The sequence below is a fragment of the Vipera berus genome (genome assembly GCF_964194415.1).
Source record: "Vipera berus genome assembly, chromosome: 2".
In the NCBI taxonomy this organism is placed as follows: domain Eukaryota; kingdom Metazoa; phylum Chordata; class Lepidosauria; order Squamata; family Viperidae; genus Vipera; species Vipera berus.
Genome location: NC_138203.1, coordinates 90,813,437 through 90,839,139, shown reverse-complemented (window position 1 = coordinate 90,839,139; position 25,703 = coordinate 90,813,437). Strand labels below are relative to the sequence as shown.

The 25,703-nt window shown below is 43.1% G+C and overlaps 1 protein-coding gene across 1 annotated transcript in view; it reads left to right on the top strand.

Moving 5' to 3' along the window:
- GRIN3A (glutamate ionotropic receptor NMDA type subunit 3A) overlaps positions 1 to 25,703 on the top strand; it is a gene marked incomplete at both ends in the record, with an annotated part of 129,286 nt that overhangs the window by 78,460 nt on the left and 25,123 nt on the right. The gene's annotated exons all lie outside the window — the stretch shown is intronic.

Here is a 25,703-nt window from a genome sequence, read left to right as displayed (position 1 = left end):
ACATCTACTTCTGCTTCATTGACTATGCTAAAGCCTTTGATTGTGTGGATCATAACAAACTGTGGCAAGTTCTTAAAGAGATGGGAGTACCAGACCATCTTATTTGTCTCTTGAGAAACCTATATGCGGGTCAAGAAGCAACAGTGAGAACTGGACACGGAACCACTAATTGGTTCAAAATTGGGAAAGGAGTCCGGCAAGGCTGTATACTGTCGCCCTGCCTATTTAACTTATATGCAGAGCACATCATGAGAAAGGCAGGGCTAGATGAATCAAAAGTTGGAATTAAGATTGCCGGAAGAAATATCAACAACCTAAGATACGCAGATGATACCACTCTAATGGCAGAAAGTGAAGAAGAACTAAAGAGCCTCTTGTTGCAGGTGAAGAAGGAGAGTGCAAAACTTGGGTTGAAACTTAACATTAAGAAAACCAAGATCATGGCATCTGGCCCTCTCAATTCCTGGCAAATAGATGGGGAAGAAATGGAGGTAGTGACAGATTTTATTTTCCTGGGCTCCAAGATCACTGCAGATGGGGACTGTAGCCAAGAAATTAAAAGACGCTCCTTGGGAGGAAAGCCATGGCAAATCTAGACAGCACACTAAAAAGCAGAGACACCACCCTGTCAACAAAAGTGCGTATAGTCAAGGCTATGGTCTTCCCAGTTGCAATGTATGGCTGTGAAAGTTGGACCATAAGAAAGGCTGAGCGCCAAAGAATTGAGGCCTTTGAACTATGGTGCTGGAGAAGACTCCTGCGAGTCCCTTGGACTGCAAGGCGATCAAACCGGTCAGTCCTAGAGGAGATCAATCCTGACTGCTCTTTAGAAGGCCAGATCCTGAAGCTAAAACTCAAATACTTTGGCCACCTAATGAGAAGGAAGGACTCACTGGAGAAGAGCCTAATGCTGGGAAAGACCGAGGGCAATAGAAGAAGGGGAGGACAGAGAATGAGGTGGCTGGATGGAGTCACTGAAGCAGTAGGCGTGAGCTTAAATGGACTCCAGAAGATGGTAGAGGACAGGAAGGCCTGGAGGAATGTTGTCCATAGGGTCGCGATGGGTCGGACACGACTTCGCAGCTAACAACAACAACAAATGTTTATAAGAATATTGCTTTTATTAGGCAGTTATTGTCCCGCGCCCCTTTAGCATGTGTGAGATTAGGGAGCTGGTGTTGTCCTTTTTATCCTAAGTTGGAATTCTGATGAGAAGCAGGTAAGAGGGATGCAATGAGGCAATTCACAAAGCTTGCTAAGTAGAAAAATTTGCAATGCAGGGCTTGCTAAGTTACACTGTAGTGCTACAGTTGGCTAAATAACACTTTTCACACAGACATTTTTTTTTTATTGAAAAGTTTTAACATACAATTTTTCCCTTAGAAAATCCCCCCTCCCCCACCCTTCTCCCTCCCCCCTTCCTCCCCCCCTCCCCCCCTCCCCCCCCGACTTCCCAGAGCTAAATACAAGGTATGTATAAAAAAACAATCATAAACAACCATATACTAACAACCATAAACTCTAAAATCTATCACTCTCTAGCTTATATAGGATAAAACAAACCTTAGTAATATTAAATATATATAAAAAAACTAATATAGAAAAAGAAACAAAGAAAGAAGCCTTATTCAAATATAAAACTTCTTAACCCTATACTTATTCTGGATAAACTCAAACCATTCTCTCCCTTCCATAATATAGCGTTCCTGCAAGTAATCTTGCAAATAGGCCGAAATCTTCGCCATTTCAACCAAGTCGGAAACCTCTAAAGCCCACTCTTCTATGGTCGGCAGTTCCTCTTTCCAGTACTAACCTATCAAAAGTCTTGCTGCCGTAATTAAATTCAACATCAACTTAGTATGTTCCACCAGACTTTTATCCAAAAAGCCTTAACCTTTTTACAAGTCCACCATATATGAAAATATATTACGTCTTCATCACCGCACCTCCAACATTTAGGCTAATGATTCAGATACATCTTCAATTTCTCCTCCATCTGTGCAAATTTATCACCAATTGATTGATTAATTGATTCCAAAAGTACCTGGGCATGTTTATCCAAAGCATCTCGTAAATCCTTCGGTGTCAATACATCAGGAGGGTGCAACGCCTGTAATGATGATTGTTGCACCGGAGAAGATCCACCACTCTGAAGAGTTTTAGGGGGAGGTTTAGCCGCCATCTTTAACTTTCAATTGTGACGCACTTTCACTTAAAGTTTAAAAAAGTCCATCAAGCTCGAGAGTAAAATAAAATAATCCTCTTCACCTTTTCCTCTTGTACCGCTCTGCCTGCTCCTTTTAATCCATAGTCCTTCCTTCAGGCAGGGGTGGTCGCAAACGCCTGGCTCTGCTCCATGAAATCAGGAGCAGAGGCGCTGGCCAGCTGGGAGCGACCCAGGCTACGGGGGAGTTCGATCCTTCAGCCGCCCAAGCTGCAAGCTCAGGCGGCCCCGGAGAACTCGACCCCTACCTGGGGCCTCACCCCCTCCTCTTCTCCCGAGGAGGGGGCTTCAAATTCGCCCGAACAGCTGGTCGGCGCTGTTTCGGGCGAAAATCACTCAGCTGAGCCGCGGGCAGCCCGGGAAGGCTGTCTCCGGCGCCGCGCAGCCACCGGAAGACATTTTTTTACATTGGCAAAGAGACATTTTTTTACATTGGCAAAGAGAATAGGCGGCCTACACTGCTATCTCTTTGACCAGGGGTCAGCAACCCAAAACAGCAAAAGAGCCACTCGGAACCGGTTCCGTCATACACACAAAAAAGTGGGAGCCGCAAAATGTGCACGCGCATGTGGGCATGCATGCGCATGCGCAGAACAAGCAAAAAAATACACTACCCCTATGCCTGCACCGCATTCTGAGCTGCACGCACCTGTCGCTGCCCAGTGCCGCCAGCTTACGCGGGGGAGTGGAGGGACGGACTCGCAGGTGACGGGCACTAGGTTGCTGCGGCGCCTTCAGCCCGGGCACCGCCGGAGCCACCCGAGCGCCCTCCCCCTCTCCCGGGACCTCCAAACCTCTGCGTTTGATGAATGCAGCAGCTCTTCAAACGTGGAGGCGGAGGTATGGGGAGCTGCGCAGCTCTCCAAACGTCCGCCGCCCCATTTGCAGAGCTGCTGCATTCCTCTGCGTTTGAAAGAAACACGGACGAACGCAGCAGCTGTGCAAAGAAGACGGTAGCAGTTTCGAGAGTGTGTGCGCACCTCTCCAAACCGCCGCCGTCCCATTTGGAGACCTGCCGCGTTCGTTCATATTTGACGAGCGCGGCAGACCTCCAAACGGGACGGTGGCGGTTTGGAGAGGTGCGCGTGCGCTCTACAAACCGCCACCATCCTGTTCGGAGACCTGACGCATTCGTTCATGTTTGACGAGCGCGGCAGACCTCCGAACGGGACGGCGGCGGTTTGGAGAGGTGCGGGCGCACTCTCCAAACCGCCGCTGCCCGTTGGGAGACCTGCCGTGCTTGTCAAACATGGACGAACATGGCAGCTGTGCAAACGGGCCGCGGCAGCTTTCCCAACAAGCAGCGCCACTGCCCGTTAGGGCGGAGGTGCACGTGCACCTCTCCAAAGGTTTGGAGAGGTGCGCACGCACCTCCGCCCGTTCGGAGACGTGCGCGCGCACCTCTCGGAACGGGCGGTGCCACTCTCCATTCGGAGAGGTGCGCGTGCACCACTGCCCATTCGAAGAGGTGCGTGCGCACCAGGCGACTGGAAGCCGCAGGAGATGGCTCAAAGAGCCGCATGCGGCTCCAGAGCCACGGGTTGCCGACCTGTGTCTTTGACAATCATCCATGGTGCCAGGAGTTTTTTTAAAAAAAATATATCATTTTTATTTGATCTTGCAACATTGAAGGGATTCCACTTTTCTTCAAACTCCTGTCTGAAGGCTTTTTCTAGTGCATCTCAGTTTTATCAAGGAAGAGAATTACAATTTGTATTTTTGGTCTGTTGACTTTATCCTATAATTAAAGTAACGCAAATATTGAGCCAATTTTGGGGTACAATTTTGAATCGGGAAGCAAACCAGAGCACTATCTCTACCTGCAAATGGTAGTTAATGGGATGAAGAAGGAGGGGGGGTGAGAATACTCATAGTATAATGCAATCTTTTCTTCATTGTGCCTATTATCACAAAATGGTGGAGGAAGTGTGCCCATTTCAGTGAGATTTACCCTTGATCTTCTTTGACTGACAAGAACAAATGAAAAGTAAGTGAGCTGAATGCAAATCCAAAGGTGTTTGGGAAACAAACACAGATTATTTTTATCCCCGTTCATATATAAGGTGATTCATTTTAATGAGAACTGTGTTGTGCAAATTGGACTGTCCTGTCATTTTTCTTCCAGTTCAGCTCTTTTGCATAGTGAAAATTATAGCAAGGCATGCTAAAACATAATGATTGCAGTGTGGATGTTCCTTTCGACAATGAAGCTCCCTGAGTGACTTTGCACTGTCACAATTTGTCAATGCAAGCTTTCTTGTGTGACCATAAAATAAGAGGAGACACCAATGCTCCTAGAAGGAAATCATGGTATAAGTGTGATAATAAATACAGGTGGTCCTTGACTTACAACAGTTCATTTAGTGACCGTTCAAAGTTACAATGGCACTGAAAGAAATGTGACTTGTGGCCCGTTTTTCTCAGTTACAACTTTTGCAGTGTTGTGATTCAGGGTCAGCCTGTGGGTTCGGGAGTTGGGTCGGGCGACTCAGAGGAGGAGGAGGGGGGTGTTGAAGAGCTTGCTGAGGGGATTGGACAGCTTGATGAGAGCCCCCAGCAAGGCCCCTCTCATCTGGTCACGATGCAGACCCAGCTGTGTGATCCTGACAGCGTGGATGAAGATGACCCACAGCTGGCCCTGTTCAAGGACGCCCGACGCAGGAGGCAGTCAGTCAGGAGTAAACAGAGGGAGGCAATGGGGCACCTCGGAAGGAGGCACAGAGAGGCCACGCCCTGAACTGTATTTAAGGGGAATGTGTGGGAGGGCTGGTTTGCTGAAGGCAACCGCTTGGATTGTTCCTGCGTCTTAGCTCGTGTTTTATGGTTGGTGTCTTGTCTTGCTCTTGTTTTATGTGAATAAATTTGGCAGGCTTTATTCCAGCCTCTTGCCGTTTGTAAAGGGGTCGTCCCTGCTTTTGCTGCAGGGCCTGTAGCAGGCTGGTACAGAACATGCAGCATCCCCATGATCACGTGATCAAAGTTCAGATATTTGGCAACTGGTTCATATTTATGACTGTTGCTGTGGCCCAAGGTCACGTGATCTAACAACCACAATGGTTCACTTAACAAATGTGGTGTGAAAAGTCGTAAAATGGGGCCAAGCTCACTTACCACGGGTCTCACTTTAGCTACATAAATTTTGAGCTCACTTGTGGTCGTAAGTCGAGGACTACCTGTGCAGAGAAGATAAGTCATAACTATGTATTATAATGCTTTAAACTGGGGTAGGAGAAAAGAGTCCCCAAATTTGGCAGCTTACTGAATTAGTTCACCTTGTAAAATTTATTTTATTTTTATTTAGAGAAAGTTTTATTGTTCCGATTTTATTTAGTGAGAGAGAGAGAGAGAGAGAAAGAGAGAGAGAGAGAGCACGCACACAGGTGTGAATAAACATGAGTGTCTACATCATATGTGAATATGAGACAGAAAAAGAAATCTTGGTAAATTTGCATTCCGGAATAGTAATAAGCGATATTACAAAACAGCATCTTTAATGTGAAATCAGACTAGAAAATGCAGTCACCAAACTTACTGAAAGTAGTGCATTCATTACTTTAATTGTTATTGTTGTTTTTTTACTTTCTTGTCTCTTGCTAGGCAAAATCCACCTGAAATAATCTACATTTTAGTGGTAAGGATTTGTGGGATTTATTAATTTTATTTGAACCAATGCTAATCTTTTCATAGTGCTCCACGACATGGATAGTATGGGGCTGGCAGATGGCTGGTATGACTCAGAAATAAAGTCCCCCATGAGCTATCAAGTGAGGGAGCAATCTGTGCTGAAGTATTAAAGTGACTTTTTGACCTAGGAAGCTTAAAAAACCGTCTTTGTCCAAGATTGCTGTGGCCAGAATGTGTTGGTGCCTTCCAAAAAAACTGCAAAGAAAGGCAAAAAAAATTCAGATGACGAAGGAGGTCTTTCTGCTTGAGAAAGTGCAGAAGAAGAAATGGATGCTGGCTACTATAGCTAAAGAAGTCATAGGAGCTCTTCAACAGAAACATCTTTCAATCCTAGCCATGCTGGCTGGACTTGGGGAGAGCTGGAATCCTGGAAAGCTAACCTATGAAGCTTCCAAAATAGTGTTCACTTTCAAGAGAAATCCCTGCAGTTTCTTTGGCAAGGTTTTTCAGAAGTGGTGGGCGCTTGCCTTCTTTCTAGGGCTGAGAGAAAGTGACTGGCCCAAAGTCATTCAGCCGGCTTTGTGCCGAAGGCATAAATAAAACTCACCGTCTCTGGGTTTCCAGCCTAGTGCAATTAAACCCTACACCAAACTGACTCTTTAGAATAGATATATAATGATGACCAAATAGGAAAACATCATTGTAATGTCCAAAATTCTTAATCCTCGAAGGAAAAGATTTCAGCCTGGTATAATTATTTCAATATTGTAATTTTTCCTTCCTTCCTTCCTTCCTTCCTTCCTTCCTTCCTTCCTTCCTTCCTTCCTTCCTTCCTTCCTTCCTTCCTTCCTTCTCAGAGAAAGTGACAGGCCCAAGGTCACTCAGTTGGCTCATGCCTAAAGCAGGACTAGAACTCATGGGTCTCCTGCTTTCTAACTGGATGTCTTAACCAAACTGGCTTTTTTTCCTTGTTACCTTCTGGGAGGAGGCTTCGTGGTATCCATAGCAGAACATCCAGATTCAGCCATAGTTTCATTCCATACAGCATTAACCTTGTGAACTCTCAAGTTTCCTCCTTCCGTTATATTTTCAAGATGGACAGTATTTAATATTTATTTGTTATGTATATGTAAGGGTTTGGGTCTATACATATGTTGTATATAGTATGTTAGGTGTGTGTCATGTATGTGTTCACTTTGAGAGCGGGCAACTAAATTTCATTTTTGATGTGTGCCGTTGTGCCCACAGTAAAAAGAAATGACAATAACGGTCATCTTATCTTATCTTTTTTTTTCTTGGCCATCGTATAAATAGTTCAGAATAAATTGGCATGATCTCCCCTTGTCTTGGTTGCCCTACTGTAACACCTTTTAGCTTGGGCTGAAAGGAAATAGTGGATGCATAGTTTTCCAGATATTTCATAATCCAGGTGTGATTTGACCCATTCCTAGCCAAATACTCTGTTTATAGACTAATTGATAGCCTGGTTGACTTTAAAATGCATTAAATTTCAAACACAATGACCCCATATTTCATTTAAAAATAAAACAGTGAGTTTCTAATCTTTATATTTATTTAGAATTGGATGGGCAATCAAAAAAAAATCAAAATTGTAGCAAAATTAAATTTCTTGCAGAATTGATGCAGATTCAAAGTAGAAGCCTTATCCTGGAAACAGTATTGTACTGATTATCTTAGTTTGGTTTTGTTTTGTTTTTGTTTTTAATGCCTAGTCTACAACACAGTCCAGGTATTTGCAGATGGGTCTAAGCATTCTAACCCTGCTTAACTTTTTCAAGAGAGAGGCTACTCTACTATCCGCTGAACATATAGATAAGGTTGTTATGTAGCTTGTTTTAACAATGGGAGTCATATGCCTCTGCTTTCTTCTACAATGACTTTTTTTTAACTTTCAATTTTAAATTATAGTCAAGAAATTTCTTGGTGGAGAAAAGAAACTGTAACACCAAGGGTCTACTAGCTTCATTGGGGCAAACCATTTTATTGGGGTAATTTTTCTATCAGCCCTGGTAATCAACTTCAAAATATTACGTATTTTTAAGGGAACTAGTACAGAGGGAAGACTGGAAACAGTATTGCAAAGTCACATTGTTGAAATCTCCTGTAATATCTCATAATTCTGGGAAAGAAAATTAATTTCATGGATGTATGATTTTTATTGAGATGTCCTAAAAATGACAACATTTGATAGATTTCAAAATGCAAAGTTATTCTTTCTAGAGTTTAAAAACTTGGTATCTTCTATGCTATATCATGGTGCCTCTATTCTTTTGGGAGCATGTAATTATACTTCAATTCCATTCTCAAAGACCCTACAAAAGAGTCAACTCCTCAACGCTTTTCCAAACCTTAAAAAGGGATAGGTCTCTCCTTATTTCCAAGGTAAACGATTCCAGACGAACAGGGGTCAGTCATGACCAAGAATGAAATGCCTCCTGTCAACATTCCCTTGGAGGTAGGACCTGTAACCCATATCTTATGGGTTTTTAAGCCTTAGATCCCATTTAAAATCTTCTTAAGGCCTTTGAAAGTCAGCGTGGTATAATGGTTGAACTCTATACTACAGCTAGGAAGACCAGGATCCAAGTTCACTTTCAGCCTTGGAAATTTGGTCAGTCATTTATCTTCACTTTCACCGACCTAGAGTTTTTTTCTAAGTCTCCTTGAGCTCCTGAAGAAAAAGTGAAATATAAATCAAATAAATAAATGCATCCGATGTTCAAGTGGATAGCTTTCATTAATTCATGCCTCTCTAGATGTCATGAAATGATAATTTTCCATATTCCTCAGTATAACCAGTAAGAAGGCATCCGGCTAGGAAAAGATTTGAAAAAGATCCTTTCCTCTGAGCTTCTAAAAAATGGTGTATCCTGGCAATTATATGGCAAGTGAACTAAAACTACGCAGCAGCAAAAAGAAAACAATCTAAATTCAGATAAGGATCTAAAGCAACAAAGGATGGTAAATGAGCTCAAGATCAACATTGTGGAGAATCAAAATGGACACAAACACCAATTAAGACTGTTATCTGTCACTGTTGTTTGGGAAGTGATTTCAGAGAAGATTGGTGGCCCAATTTCCAGAATCAAAAAGCTTATTGCATTAGGAGCACATCACTAGGATATGTAGTAACATTCTTAAGTTAGGTGAAATACAGTATTTTGCACCAGAAAAGCTACTTACAAATTCCAGAGTAGTGACACTAGCAAATTTAGAATAGAATAGAGCTGGAAGGGACCTTGGAGGTCTTCTAGTCCAGCCCCCTGCTCAAGCAGGAGAACCTATACCATTTCAGACAAGTGACTGTCTAGCCTCTTTTTAAAAATCTCCAGTGATGGAGTCCCCACGATTTCTGAAGGCAAGCTGTTCCACTGGTTAATTGTCCTCACTGTCAGGAAGTTTATCCTTAATTCCAGGTTGCTTCTCTCTTTGATCAGTTTCCAACCATTGTTTCTTGTCCTGCCCACTGGTGCTTTGGAGAATAATTTGACCCCCTCTTCTTTGTGGCAGCCCTCAAATACTGGAACACTGCTATCATGTCTCCCCTATTTCTTCTTTTCTTTAGACTAGCCCAGGGGTAGGCAACCTCGGCTCTTTTATGACTCATAGACTTCAACTCCCAGAATTTCTGAGCCAGCCAAGCTGGCTCAGGAATTCTGGGAGTTGAAGTCCATGAGTCATAAAAGAGCTGAGGTTGCCTACCCCTGGACTAGCCAAACCCAATTCCTGCAGCCGTTCATATCTTCCAGGCCATTGATCAATCAAATCAAGCGTGCCAATTTCTCTGTTAGTAGAGGAATGGTCTACAGCAGGGGTCCCCAACCTTGGCAACTTTAAGACCTGTGGACTACTGCAACGCTCTCTACATGGGGCTGCCCTTGAGGACCACTCAGAGGCTCCAACTGGTGCAGAATGCAGCCGCGCAAGTTGTGTTGGGGGTCTCCCGATACTCCTATGTTACACCTCTGCTCCGTGAGCTGCATTGGCTTCCAGTTGCCTTCCGGGTGAGATTCAAGGTGCTGGTAATGACCTATAAAACCCTACATGGCATGGGTCCGGAGTACCTAAGGGAGCACCTGCGGCCGGCGTCAACTTCCCTCCGCCCAGTGTGCTCCCACAAAGAGGGCCTCCTCAGGGTGCCACCGGTCAGAGAATGCCGGATGGTGGCCCCCAGGGGGAGGGCGTTATCTGTGGGTGCACCTGATCTCTGGAATCGTTTACCGGTTGAGCTCCAGACGGCTCCCGACCTTCGCTCCTTCCGACGTGATCTAAAAACTTATTTATTTGAACAAGCCGGGCTGGTCTGATGGGTTTGGGGTTTTAATTACTGTTTTTAAGTAATTTATTGTATTCGGGCACAATGGTTTAACCTGTTTTTAATTTTTGTATTCTGTATTTTTAGTATTTATTGCCTTGTACACCGCCCTGAGTCCTTCGGGAGAAGGGCGGTATACAAATTAAATTAAATAAATAAATAAATAAACTCCCAGAATTCCCCAGCCAGGCAGGCTGAAGTCCACAGGTCTTAAAGTTGCCAAGCTTGGGAACTAATGGTACAGGAAACAGATTACTTTTCAGTTGAGAAAATTGAGGGTGCTTTATCTATGAGAAATACTACATAGTACTGATCAGTCAAACAGGTGTGCAGATTTACTACTAGCTTATCAGGTCCTTAGGAGCGGAGGACTTGACAGCACAAGGAAACCATAACCAAACACGGCCATAAATACACCAAACAAACAATAGGAAGGCACCACATAAATACAACACATAGAATAGCCCAAAGCACACATTTTGATAGAGAGAAGTTCCATAAGGATAGGCTCCAGGAAGAGTCTGAAAGCTCGGAAGAGTACATCTCTCGTCCCAGTGCCAGTTTGGTTCTGGCAACATTAGAATATAATTAGGAATCAGGTGCTGGGTTTTTTTCTACATACAAAATTAGATATGTATTGAATGTATCCTTACATTAAATGTAAAAATAGTATTGGTTGGAAGGAGGTTGATAATTAGTTAAAAATCTGGTGGTGGTGAATTTTACTTCCCTTGCTGTGTTTCTCAGAATATCTCTTTTCAAGTTGGCATTTGCTAAGAAAAGACATCTTCTATGGATGTCAATATTAATATTTATCAACTTCACCGGCTCCAAGCAGTGCACTTAAAAATGCTTGCTAAAAATGCTGGCGTGTTAAAGGCAAAGATTCATTTAAAGTCCTCTTAATTTGGCCTCAGATTGGTAGCTGTGAAGAAAATAGTGTGGCTGAACATCTGGCTTGCTGCTGTGGGAGTAGCATAATAGACTAGGTGGGCCTGAACTAGCATAGCGCTACTTATGACTCTCCGGGGAAAAAATCTCTGTTTAAAAGTGTGACTTGACAGTTGCTGAAGAATAAATTTCAGCACTGTCAAGAAGAAACAAGAGATTATTAGGAGCATTTTTACTTGATGCACAGAAGAAGAGCTTGCCCTCATTCTGGATTTATTCTCTAAGAATGTGTGCAACTCCACTCAACCCTTGATATATAGAAATGAGCAGCAATGCTCTTTTTTTTCCCCTAGCAGGCAGCAGAAGCATAATAGTTTCGACAGATCATTAGATTGCAATAAAAATTCAAAAATGGGTAATTCCACAGTGACTCTTAAAGTTACACCCTGGGGGAAGATTGATTGTAGTGGGCAGTCTATTCCTGATACTTTTATTTATTTATCACCACCACCCATCATATAGAATTCCCTGTAACACAGGTTCAGATATTGTGTCATCCTGCTTCCTTTTATGTCCTGGAAGCTATCTGATTCCCCTATCAAAAATGGTGAAGGATGTAGAATTATGTAGTACATAGAGTGTCTCATCTGGTGGTGTGACCTGACTGATCTTCTCTGGGCTTGGAAATCAACCAGAGTTGACTTAAGTCACTGCTTCTTAAACCTGCTTTGCTCTCAGGCCCCCCAAAATCATGAGGACCCCTCAAAAAGAAGTTTTGTTTGCACAGTTTATATTTATGGAAAAAATATAAAAGATTTATATTTTTAATATAATTTTTTTAAAGTAAAATAGATGTATTTGTAGAGCATTTATTCATCGAATCATGTAAAAATACCAATATTAAACCTATTAAATATTAAATTAAATATTTTTCCTGAAAAAATACTCTATATATTTTTTTAAACAAAGAAAAGATAATAATGAGAAAGGAGACAGTGGATCATCTTGAAGTACATGCATCCCTTTTGGAAATGACTGAGGAACAAAAGAGAAATCATCTTATTACACAGTCAAGAAGAGAGTCACAGTAAAAGTCAGTTCCAAAACAAAAGGATTTTTTGTGTCTGCTTTCAACCTCTGTTATATCAGAGGGAGAAAGAGAGAGAGAAAGACACAGAGAGAGAGAGAGATGTGACATTATCTAGTGAAGTTCACATTTGGAAAATGAAACATTCAACCTCTCTTATTAATTACCAAAGATCCAGGACCGTCTGGATCACAGTCTTGATAATAAAAATACGATTTTTCTTAAGTATTTTTGGCTAGCATGCAAAGTGCCTCACGCGATGGTAAAGTGCCTTAATTAAAAAAAAACCCACAGCCTGAACACTTGAAACACAATATATTTAAAAGAGAAACAGATTAATGCTATAAATCCCTTCAAAGGTTATGAAAATGGCTAAATCAGGTTGTGAAATGGGCTAGGAGTGAACAAAGACAAAGGGATAATGAAAGACAGGAGCAACCACTGATTACTCCCTTCCCTCCTGGAGAGCAATTTTTTTTCCCCAAAAATTAAAATCTACATAAAATATTCAGGAAAGAAGAAATGATGCTTTAAATTGGACTATAAAGGAACTGAGCAGCAACTGTTGACTGTTCAGAGCTGTGCGTGGAATGGAAGACACGCTGAGCTCCATATGTGGAACAAACACATTGTGCTCAGTGAGTCCAGCCACTCCATTCTGGTCTGGCCAGTTTTTCAGACAAAGATCTGCAACTGTCTGTCCATCCCAAGTTCTATCATTCCAGAATCTGGGGAAAAAATATTGATGTTACAGACATATGAAGCGCTAGATTTTGAAGCTACAGAGATATGAAGTGACACTGACATCTGCTAATCTGCTATCATCTAGTGGCTGTTCAGACAGAAGGGTTAGCTTCTCCTTCTCCAATCATTCACCCTACTATATGAAGAAAGATGTATATTCCTTCCAATTCTTTTTTGGGGGGAGAGGAGGAGAAGGAGGAGGATTTGCAGAAATTTTCAGTTTCTACCAGTCCTACTAGGAAGGGTGGAAGGAAGGGGAACAAACATATGCATGTGAGTGTATATATGTATCCCTCCAGGCCTGACTGCCATCTGTTCTAAATGTAAACTAATTTACATTTAGCTTAAACTAATATGTAATGCCCCTTCATGGATTACTGCCTTGTCGTGGCGAAGGGGCTTGCGTAATTCAATGAAGCTATGAGCTATGCCGTGCAGGGCCACCCAAGACGGACAGGTCATAGCAGAGAGTTCTGACAAAACGTGATCCACTGGAGAAGGAAATGGCAAACCACTCCAGTATCTTTGCCATGAAAACCCTATGGACAGTACCAAAAGGCAAAACGATATGACGCTGGAAGATGAGCCCCTCAGGTCGGAAGGTGTACAATATGCTACTGGGGAAGAGCAGAGGGCTAGTACTAGTAGCGCCAGAAAGAATGAAGCGACTGGGCCAAAGCCGAAAGGACGCTCAGCTGTGGATATGTCTGGTGGTGAAAGGAAAGTCCGATGCTGTAAAGATTTTTTCTCCATAGGAACCTGGAATGTAAGATCCATGAATCAAGGAAAACTGGACGTGGTCAAACAAGAGATGACAAGACTGAACATTGACATCTTAGGTATCAGCGAACTAAAATGGACAGGAATGGGTGAATTTAATTCAGATGACCATCAGGTATACTACTGTGGGCAAGAATCCTTCAGAAGAAATGGAGTAGCCTTCATAGTCAATAAAAGAGTAGGAAAAGCAATACTGGGATACAATCCTCAAAATGACAGAATGATCTCAGTTCGAATCCAAGGCAAACCATTCAATATCACAGTAGTCCAGGTCTATGCCCCAACCACCAGTGCTGAAGAGGATGAAATTGACCAGTTCTATGAAGCACTACAGCACCTTATAGAACTAACACCAAAAAATGATGTTCTTATCATCATGGGGGATTGGAATGCTAAAGTAGGAAGCCAAAAGATAACTGGAATAACAGGCAAGTTTGGCCTTGGAGTGCAAAATGAAGCAGGGCACAGGCTGATAGAATTCTGTCAAGAGAATACAATGGTCATAGCAAACACTCTTTTCCAACAACCCAAGAGACGGCTCTACACATGGACATCACCAGATGGTCAACACAGAAATCAGATTGACTATATGCTCTGCAGCCAAAGATGGAGAAGCTCTATACAGTTAGTAAAAACAAGACCAGGAGCTGACTGTGGCTCAGACCATGAGCTTCTCCTTGCAAAGTTTAGGCTTAAACTGAAGAAAGTAGGGAAAAGCACTAGGCCACTCAGGTATGAATTAAATCATATCCCTGTTGAATATACAGTAGAGGTGACAAATAGATTTAAGGAATTAGATCTGATAGACAGAGTGCCTGAAGAACTATGGACAGAGGTTCGCGACATTGTACAACAGGTAGCAACCAAAACCATCCCAAAGAAAAAGAAATGCAAGAAAGCAAAATGGCTGTCTGAGGAAGCTTTGCAAATAGCTGAGGAAAGGAGGGAAGCGAAAGGCAAGGGAGAAAAAGAAAGATACACCCAATTGAATGCAGAATTCCAGAGAATAGCTAGAAGAGATAAGAATGTCTTCTTAAATGAACAGTGCAAAGAAATAGAAGAAAATAATAGAATAGGGAGGACCAGAGATCTTTTCAAGAAAATTGGAGAAATGAAGGGAACGTTTAATGCAAAAATGGGCATGATAAAGGACCAAAATGGCAGGGACCTAACAGAGGCAGAAGAGATTAAGAAGAGGTGGCAAAATTACACAGAAGAACTATACAAGAATGAGCTTAACGTCCCTGATAATCACAATGAGGTGGTCACTGACCTCGAGCCAGACATCCTAGAATGTGAAGTGAAGTGGGCCTTAGAAAAGCTGAGCAACAACAAAGCTAGTGGAGGTGACAGTATTCCAGCTGAGCTATTCAAAATCTTAAAAGACAATGCAGTAAAAGTGCTACACTCAATTTGCCAGCAAATTTGGAAAACTCAACAATGGCCACAGGATTGGAAAAGATCAGTTTACATTCCAATTCCAAAGAAAGGCAGTGCCAAAGAATGTTCAAACTATCGCACCATTGCACTCATTTCTCATGCTAGTAAAGTCATGCTTAAAATCCTACAAGCTAGACTTCAGCAGTATGTGGATCGAGAACTACCAGAAGTGCAGGCAGGATTTCGAAGAGGCAGAGGAACTAGAGATCAAATTGCCAACATACGCTGGATCATGGAGAAAGCTAGGGAGTTCCAGAAAAACATCTACTTCTGCTTCATTGACTATGCTAAAGCCTTTGATTGTGTGGATCATAACAAACTGTGGCAAGTTCTTAAAGAGATGGGAGTACCAGACCATCTTATTTGTCTCTTGAGAAACCTATATGCGGGCCAAGAAGCAACAGTGAGAACTGGACACGGAACCACTGATTGGTTCAAAATTGGGAAAGGAGTCCGGCAAGGCTGTATACTGTCGCCCTGCCTATTTAACTTATATGCAGAGCACATCATGAGAAAGGCAGGGCTAGATGAATCAAAAGTTGGAATTAAGATTGCCGGAAGAAATATCAACAACCTAAGATACGCAGATGATACCACTCTAATGGCAGAAAGTGAAGAAGAACTAAAGAGCCTCTTGTTGCAGGTGAAGAAGGAGAGTGCAAAACTTGGGTTGAAACTTAACATTAAGAAAACCAAGATCATGGCATCTGGCCCTCTCAATTCCTGGCAAATAGATGGGGAAGAAATGGAGGTAGTGACAGATTTTATTTTCCTGGGCTCCAAGATCACTGCAGATGGGGACTGTAGCCAAGAAATTAAAAGACGCTTGCTCCTGGGGAGGAAAGCCATGGCAAATCTAGACAGCACACTAAAAAGCAGAGACATCACCCTGTCAACAAAAGTGCGTATAGTCAAGGCTATGGTCTTCCCAGTTGCAACGTATGGCAGTGAAAGTTGGACCATAAGAAAGGCTGAGCGCCAAAGAATTGAGGCCTTTGAACTGTGGTGCTGGAGAAGACTCCTGCGAGTCCCTTGGACCGCAAGGCGATCAAACCGGTCAGTCCTAGAGGAGATCAATCCTGACTGCTCTTTAGAAGGCCAGATCCTGAAGCTAAAACTCAAGTACTTTGGCCACCTAATGAGAAGGAAGGACTCACTGGAGAAGAGCCTAATGCTGGGAAAGATCGAGGGCAATAGAAGAAGGGGACGACAGAGAATGAGGTGGCTGGATGGAGTCACTGAAGCAGTAGGCGTGAGCTTAAATGGACTCCAGAAGATGGTAGAGGACAGGAAGGCCTGGAGGAATGTTGTCCATAGGGTCGCGATGGGTCGGACACGACTTCGCAGCTAACAACAACAACAACAAATATGTAATGGCATATTTGAATGTATATATATGGGATGCGTTGGCTCAGTGGGTTAGGACGTTGAGCTTGTTGATCAGAAGGTCGGCAGTTTGGCAGGTCGAATCCCGAGTGCCATGTAGCAGAGTGAGCACCTGTTACTCGTCCCAGCTTCTGCCAACATAGCAGTTCGAAAGCACATAAAAATGCAAGTAGAAAAATAGGGACCACTATGGTGGGAAGGTAACAGCGTTCCGTGCGCCTCTGGCGTCTAGTCATGCCGGCCACATGACCACGGAGACCTCCTCGGACAAACTACACCACTCCTGCTCAATCTTCTCAACGAGCAAGGCGTACAAGACAGAGGGACTTTGCTCCATACAGATTGCTATGCCTACAACTGCAATATTAACACTTTGCCAAAATATCTGTTAAAATTGGACCAGGGGGAGTTTTGTTTTGTTTTTTAATAAAAATAGAAGAAATTGGGAGAAACACCAGTTCTACATCTGCACCTTCATAGCTTGCTATAATATTTTCCACAAATATTCTGCAACATTTTCCGCAAATGCCTTCCACAAGTATCATGTTAAGAGCTACACCTGCTTTTAAAAAAAGTCCTTATCTTCCCCCAAGTTGCATCCACTTCAAAGTATCCAAGGCCAAAGAACATCAACATTCTGTAGAAATGAGGGGGTGGGGACTTTTGACTGATTATCTTTTATCAAGTGGTTATCAAATACACAGATTTTTTTCCCCATGAAGATAAAGTCCCTAACCTGGTCTTTCAGGTATTTCAATGGTGACTATTAACTACTATAACTGGGTCCATCCATTTGGCTGCTGGCCATCCTTCTCTTCTCTTTCCTTCCAGCTTGCCCAGCATTAGAGCTTTCTCCAGAGTGCTAGGTCTTCGGATAATACATCCAACGTAGGATAATTTGAGCCTGGCCATTTGTGCTTTGAGTGAGAGTTCTGGGTTGATTTATTCAATAATCCATATTTAGATCGCTGCCAGGAAGAAAGCTGGCTTTCTTTGCTACAGGCACCATGAAAAACGGATTGTCTGATCTTGTACAAACTTCCGTTCGATTTCTTACCGCAGTGCACGCTAGCACCACAGATTTTATCAGCACCAAGGGAACCCTATCTGCTTTTTCCCAAGACCATAGTTGTCTCAAAAGCAAGAGAGAAATCTGCAGCATTTTACTGCAGCTAGACTTAATCAGAGGGAATCAGTGAGTACCCACTGCAATGAAAACCTCTCTTGCCAAGTTTTTGAAGCAGTGGCCAAGAAAACCTGAGTAGCCACTAGCGCCCCACTGTGGTGTCATGGGGAAAATCATCCACTTTGCTCTTTGGCTCTCAACTTTAAATTAAATTAGAGCTAATTCTGGAGATCCTTTTTGGTTATCGAAAATTGCAACGATGCCTTGAGATGAACCCATTGCAGTGCTTTATTGGCTCGGGTGCAGTTCCTGGATTTATATAAAATTGTATCGGCCAACTAGATGGCTCAAAGGCTTTCCTTTGGTCTCATTTGTCAATAGGTGGTCATCAGGTCTTAACTAAAACAAAAACACATCTGTAGGAGCAGAAGGGCCACTGTGGACTGTCTGCAGTGGAAATGTTCACACTTAAAGCTGACCATTTCCTGAGTCTCCCCCCCACCCTGCATGCTTCATTTTATCCTATAATTAAAATTAATAATTAGGAAGTCGGCATGATGCTTCCAGTATCAATCCTAAATGTAATTGTTTCTAAAAAACACTTTAGGGATCACATGTGTGTGTGTGTATCAGAGATTCTCTTGCAACAATGAAATTAGGGTGGGGGCTGCAATCTAGGGCTCTGTTTGGGATGGGGAATGGCTGCTGGGTGGGGGGAAATCACAGAAATAAGGTAAGGTAGCCTACCAAACCCCCCAAAACTAGCCAAGTGCACCCTTTGTTTGCCATTCTAGTGAATCAGTGTTGGTGCTGCTGGTCACCATGGCAACTATTTTGTGAGAGTACCCATGTCATGCTCTTTAAATTTCAAATGTGACCATTAATGCTCAAACGCCAGGGCACTAAAGGGCAAATACATTCAGTGGAGACACTTCACATACGTTGCCAATAGCTGAGAAATCAAGCAACATTCCTACATAGGAGACCCATTTACCCGCGGACCGCAACTTCTAACACGGATTCCATGTGCGGAAATCACTTGCTCGGGGGAAATGCCATAACTCACAACCTTGATGTAGTCTCCAAGTCATTCTCCCTCGCTCTGCTTTTCCTTGCACAGGTTCAGCTGCAGAGATTAAAAATAGGGGAAGGGCTGCGGGTGTGAGGGCAAGGATGAAACTGAGCGGAGGGAGTCATCACTACAGATGTTGTAGCTATTCTTGGAATCCACCTCTCCTATTTCGGGGGCTTCAGCTTCCCAAATTCCGAGCCAGTATAACCTAACTCATGCATTTTGATAAGCCTGAATATTATTGTTTCCTTTTGGCTTAGTGTGCTGTATTTTTTCCCCTGTTCATTCATGTCCTGTTCTGGGAGACTGCCTGGAGTTTTCTTGGCAAGGATTGTCAGAAATGGTTTGCCACTGCCTGCTTCCTAAGGCTGAGAGTGACTGGCCCAAGATCACCCAGTTGGTATTGTGCTTAAGGCAGAACTGGAACTCACAGTCCCCTGGTTTCTACCCTAGTGCTATAACCACTACATCAAGTAACTCTCAAGTGTGCTGTATAGACCCAACTAATGGTAGCTAACTTTAATAAGCTGTAGGTCAGCATCCTGTGGTGGGGTAATGGCATTCATTATATACATTCTTTATATGTTGTTTTACTCCCCGGGAAGCATCTACTGTACAAGCTCTATCAATGTGCAGTATTATTTTAGTGTTGGTGATAAAATTATGCCCATCCTAATATTCAGCCTATGATACAGCTCTGTCCAGGAAAATGGATGGGATATTAGATCCATCTATCCATCCATCCTTTCATTTAGCCTCCCATTCCTTTTTCTCATCCAAATTCACACCAATATTTATTTTACAGAGACGCTTGGCTTAGGCCTACCTCAAGCCCATTTTTAATTGCATTATTTTATAAGATTGGCAAGTTAATTGTTTTACAGTATTAGAGAGGAGGATATTAAACGGTGGAATCCAAGTCCTGAATGTCTGAATTAGAAAATTAAAGAAAGCTTATTCTCTGACGAGTGCTGGGTTTTGTTATTGTTTTATTTAAATTTGCAGTATCACCACAAAACCATCCACACTGAGACGTGGTTATATGTGAATGCATTTAATTCATTCATTTCTGAATAACCAGTAAGTGATAGAAGCTTATCTGACTGAAAGTCATCATTTGCTCTACTTTGTACAGTATATTTACGGTCTTCATAGTATTTAGTATTTAAGGTCTTTTGTATTTAAAGCCTGCCAGTGATAGCCTTATTCAAACTGTGGAACTTCTTTCCTAATGAAGCTGCATTGGCCTCCTTTGAAGCTAAATTAGTAATATTTTTTACCTGAAGTTTGTTCTCAATCTATTCTCTGTTTCATTGGTTTTATCATTTTGTCAGATATTTAACCTCATCACTCTAAGCTGTGTATGCTTTAGACGAGAAGACATTCTTCTCTTAAGCAGAGTATATTTGAACATCTGCATAGTTAGTGGCACTCTGGGTTATTTTGAAGTGTCCTTCAAAGGTCTGTTACATATCTAAAACCTAAGGGTCTTCTTCTGTTAAGCAATAGCAGAAGTGTGATAATGTGATAATGACTCTGACTATAAAATGAAGATTGAAGTAGGCCCATGACTAGCCTAATTATGTCACAGATCTATTTTCCAAATGGCACTCAAGTGAATAAATGACATTGAATGTTAAAAAATACGCAGAAGTTTTGCTCTTCACCTTAAAAGCTACTTTATAGCCTTAATCTTTAAGACGCAGTGAGAAAAAGTGATAAGGTTTCAAGCGTTAATGGTTCCAGTTCCCTTTAATGGACATTAAATTCCACTCTGGAGTTTTGGAGGTAAGTGCTAATGTTCATGGAACAATGCATGGAGTTCTCACCCCACCCCACCCTAGTTCTGCAGTTGGAAGAAATATTGCTACTAAAAAAAAATATGGGAACATTGGCTAAGACCTCTAAGATCTCCAAACCTCTTCTTCACAAGTCCAGACCCAGCTCTGACCACCTTTGCAAAGCAAATGGGAAATAGGTAAAGGTAAAGTTTTCCCCCCCACATGCGTGCTAGTCGTTTCCGACTCTAGGGGCCGGTGCTCATCTCCGTTTCAAAGCCGAAGAGCCAGAGTTTGTCCAAGGACGTCTCTGTGGTCATGTGGCCGGCATGACTAGACACCAAAGGCGCACGGAACGCTGTTACCTTCCCACCGTAGTGGTCCCTATTTTTCTACTTGCATTTTTACATGCTTTCGAACTGCTAGGTTGGCAGAAGCTGGGACGAGTAACAGGCGCTCACTCTGTTACGCGGCACTCAGGATTCGACCCACCAAACTGCCGACCTTCTGATCGACAAGCTCAGTATCCTAACCCACTGAGCCACCACGTCCCTAAATGGGAAATATTGCTCCACTGTTATGACATGGAAACACAGAAAGACATACACACAAACCCTGAAGCAGAGGCCCTAAAATAAGAGATCTCAGTCCAGCCATAAAATAAGCTTACCATAGTTTAAAAATTAAAGATAGCCCTCAGAATCCCACCACCATCAAAAAGCTGCATAGTAAATACATTTCCACTGTGGAAATGTTAAATGAAACTCCACAACTACTAAAAGATGACCTATCACATGAACTTATTTGACACTTTAATTGGCAAATTGTCTTGAGAAACCTAAGCATGAAAAGCAAAACTGGCTGTACTCCTGATTGGTCCTTAACATGGGCAAACTCAAGCAGTTTAGACCCCTTGTAAGCCAGGGATGTCAAACTACTGGCCCACGGGCCAGATGCGTCATGGTGAAACCACACCCACTCCTTTGCTGGCAATGGAAAAAAACTCATGATACGTTACGACACGTCACATGACTTAGCAAGTTTGGTACCCCTGTTGTAAGTAGATTGGCCAACAATTCTTTGGATCCGTTAAAACTAACCATTTACAGAATTGTTTCCATAGCTTTAATTGCACTGTTGTCAAGTTTGGGAAAATCAGGAAGTCCAGGCCATCTAAAATGAAGATAAAGGTTTATTGCAAGTTTATGCTGTCTACAAGAATCTGAACTACTAACAGTCAAAGCAAGTTGGCGGTAGATAAGAGTCAGTGGAATTCAAGGTGGGCTGGACTTAGATCTCTTATGGGTATGAAGGGACTCGAGACTGATGATGTGTTTGACCCCTCCCTCAGTGTCAGCCTGGTCATCTCCTACAAGTGTATGTGATCATTCCCTGATGGATTGCAAAAACCAATCCTGATTGTTTGTGGAAGGATGTGTTCTGAACCAGCCTGCTACCGGCCTTGTAATAAGGCAAACCCCTATTCAGATAGTAGAGACTGGAGAGCGTCCAAAGCTGAAAGGCGTCTGCCAAGATTTATTAGTCAAGAAACAAAAACACGGGAACTTGAATCCTCAAGTGGAAGGGTTGCTTTCAGCAACCAGCCCCTCCCCAAACACTCCTTTTATTTAGAGTTCAGGGCGTGGTCTCCCTGTGCCTCCTCCCGAGGAGTCCCACAGCCTTTCTTTGTTTGTTCCTGCTCGACTGCCTCCTGCGTCGGGCGTCCTTGAACAGGGCCAGCTGTGGGTCATCATCCTCCGCACTATCGGGCTCACGCAGCTGAGAAGAGGGCCCCGGCTGGGAGCTCTTCCAAGCCTGCAAGCCATCATCAGCCGGTTCGTCACCCACACACACCTCCTCCCCCTCATCTGAGTCATCCGATACATCTGAGCCGGGTGCCGAACCCACCGGCTGACCCTGAGTCACAACAGGATGAATGGATGGATGGATGGATGGATGGATGGATGGATGGATGGATGGATAGATGGATGACTGCTTCAATAGTGTGGGCCTTTTTTTCCATTCCTTAAATAGCCAGAAATGGTATTAAACGTATGATAGCATTAACAGTGAAGACAGGAAAGTGAAGATGGAGGAGAAACGAAGACATTTTCTGCTAAAATCCCCTAATCTGGCTGAAAAATATTAGAGACACAGGGTTCTTCTGGCCCAGCTAAGAAGTGGGCATCACGTGCATTGCCTTTGTACTACAACAGAACTACCCAGCAATCTTCCCGCATTGAAAATTAAGATTTTCTGGAAGTCGGGTAGCATATACATTTAATAAAGTATAGTTTCTGTTGTTGTTCTTGATATACAGTCCACATTAACCAGGTACTGGCTTTTATAATTCTGCACATTTGAAGAATGCCTTATTGTTTTGAGCTATTTATTTATTTTATTTATTTATTAAATTTGTATACTGTCCTTCTCCCGAAGGACTCAGGGCGGTGAACAGGGCAATACATATCAAAAACAAGATACAAAAATTAAAAACGTTTAAACAAAATGCCCACGAATAAGTTAAAACACATTAAAAGTAGGTTAAAACACATTAATAAAACCCAACCCCATCCCTTCAGGCCAGGCCAGCTTGTTCGAAAAGGTAGGTTTTGAGATCGCGCTGGAAGGAGCGGAGGTCAGGCGCCATCCGGAGCTCGACCGGAAGATGGTTCCATAAATCCGGCGCGCCCACAGAGAACGCCCTCCCCCTGGGGGCCACCAGTCGGCATTCTTTGACCGGTGGCACCCTGAGGAGGCCCTCTCTGTGGGAGCATACTGGGCGGAGGGAAGTTGACGCCGGCCGCAGGTGCTCCCCAAGGTATTCCGGACCCATGCCATGTAGGGCTTTGTAGGTCATTACCAACACCTTGAATCTCACCCGGAAGACAACTGGAAGCCAATGCAGCTCACGGAGCAGAGGTGTAACATGGGAGTGTCGGGAAACTCCCAACACAACTCTCGCAGCTGCATTCTGTACCAGCTGGAGCCTCCGAGTGGTCTTCAAGGGTAGCCCATGTAGAGAGCATTGCAGTAGTCCAGACAAGAGGACACGAGCGCGTGAGTGACCGTACGTAAGGCATCCCGGTCTAGATAGGGCCGCAACTGGCGCACCAGGCGAACCTGGGCGAAGGCCCCCCTAGTCACAGCTACTATATGGTCTTCTAGAGAAAGCTGTGAATCTAGGAGGACTATTAGAGTGATGGATCCATTTCATTTGAAAGGAGGTGGAATTTTTCTGGAACCCATTTTTTTTTTGCGGGGGGGTGTCAGTTGCTACTACTACAGCTACTAGATACTTCAGTCTTTAACTCGTTATGTAACATTGGGAGAATGAAAAAATAGGCAAAAATTGAATGTTCCAAGCAAAGTATTCTAAAATGGCTTTGTTGTGCCATCAGAAAATTAAGCAACACATGGATAATATCAATGAATCAGAATAGAGCTGGAAGGGACCTTGGAGGTCTTCTAGTCCAACCCCCTGCTCAAGCAGGAGACCCTGTACCATTTCAGATAAGTGCTGTCCAGTCTCTTCTTAAAAACCTCCAGTGATGAAGCCCCTACAACTTCTGGAGGCAAGCTGTTCCACTGATCAATTGCCCTCACTGTTAGGAAGTTTCTCCTTAATTCCAGGTTGCTTCTCTCCTTGATTACTTTCCATCCGTTGTTTCTTGTCTTGCCTTCTGGTGCTTTGGAAAATAAGTTGACCCCCTCTTCTTTGTGGTAGCCCCTCAAATACTGGAATATTGCTATGATATCACTCCCTGTCCTTCTTTTCTCTAGACTGGCCATACCCAGTTCTTGCAGACTCTTAATCATCTTAGTTGTTCTTTGCACTTTTTCCAAAGTCTCAACATCTTTTTTGTAATGTAGTGACCAAAACTGGATACAGTATCCCAGGTGTGGCCTTACTAAGGCTTTATAAATCAGTACTAATACTTCACGTGTTTTTTATTCTATGCCTCTGTTTATACAACCAAGGATTATATTAGCTTTTTTGGCTTCTGCCGCACACTGCTGGCTCATGTTTAAGTGATCATCCACTAAGACTCCAAGGTCCCTCTCACAGTTACTGTTTTTGAGCCAGGTTTCACCTAATCTATACTTGTATCATTCGTTTTTCCTGCCTAGGTGTAAAACCTTCCTTTTCTCCATATTAAATTTTATGTTGTTGGATAGGGCCCATTGTTCAAGTCTGTTAAGATCTTTTTGGATCCTGAGCTTGTCTTCAGGGGTATTGGCTATTCCTGCCAGCTTAATGTCATCTGCAAATTTGATGAATTCCCCTTCTATTCCCTCATCTAAATCATTTATGAGGATATTGAAGAGTACTGGGAACTTTAAAACTTGTGGACTTGCCATAGCTGGCTGAGGAATTCTGGGAGTTGAAGTCCACAAGACTTAAAGTTGCCCAGTTTGGAGACCCCTGTTTTAGATGATTAGTATTTAAACAAAAAAAAAATCAGGAGTTCCAAACTGGGTATTCAGGTTAGGCAGCTTTGGCATTATTGGTCTATCTTTCTAAATTGTGGGTGGCACAGTAGCTTAGTGGTTAAGATGCTGGGCTTGTCAGCTGGAAAGCCAGCAGTCCAAGTTTGAACCTGAGCTCCATGCGATGGGGTAAGCTCCCATCCTCACCCCAGCTCCTGTCAGCCTAGCAGTTCAAAAACATGCAAATGCAAGTAGATGAATAGATATCACTTTGATGGGAAGGTAACAGCACTCTGTGATGTCATGCTGGCCACATGACTGCAGAAATGTCTTCAAACAGCGCTGGCTCAATGGCCTTGAAATGGAGATGAGCACCACCCCCTAGAGCTGGCAATGACTACTGGAGTAAAATCCACAGGGACTCTTTTCTAACCTGTAGAATTAATGCTCTGTTAAGGCTGAGCTCCATTGTGAGTGAACCTATCAGCACAATTCATTTAAAGGCTGTAATGTGATAGAGTGGTTAAGATGTTGGAGCAGCTCCAGGAAAACCTAAGCTCTAATTCACCGTCAGCCTTGGGAGCTATCTGGGTGCCTTTAGGCAAGTCACATCTCTCAGGATAGTTGTTGTGAGCTAAAACAAAAAGAGGGAGTGCTATATATGCCACTGTGAGCAGTTGTACGAAAAGTGGGATATAACTCTAACAAATACATGATCATGTAATTCCCTAAGGACCGATAAATAATTCTTATCCAGTTACATGGCTTAGAATGAACAAGGCTC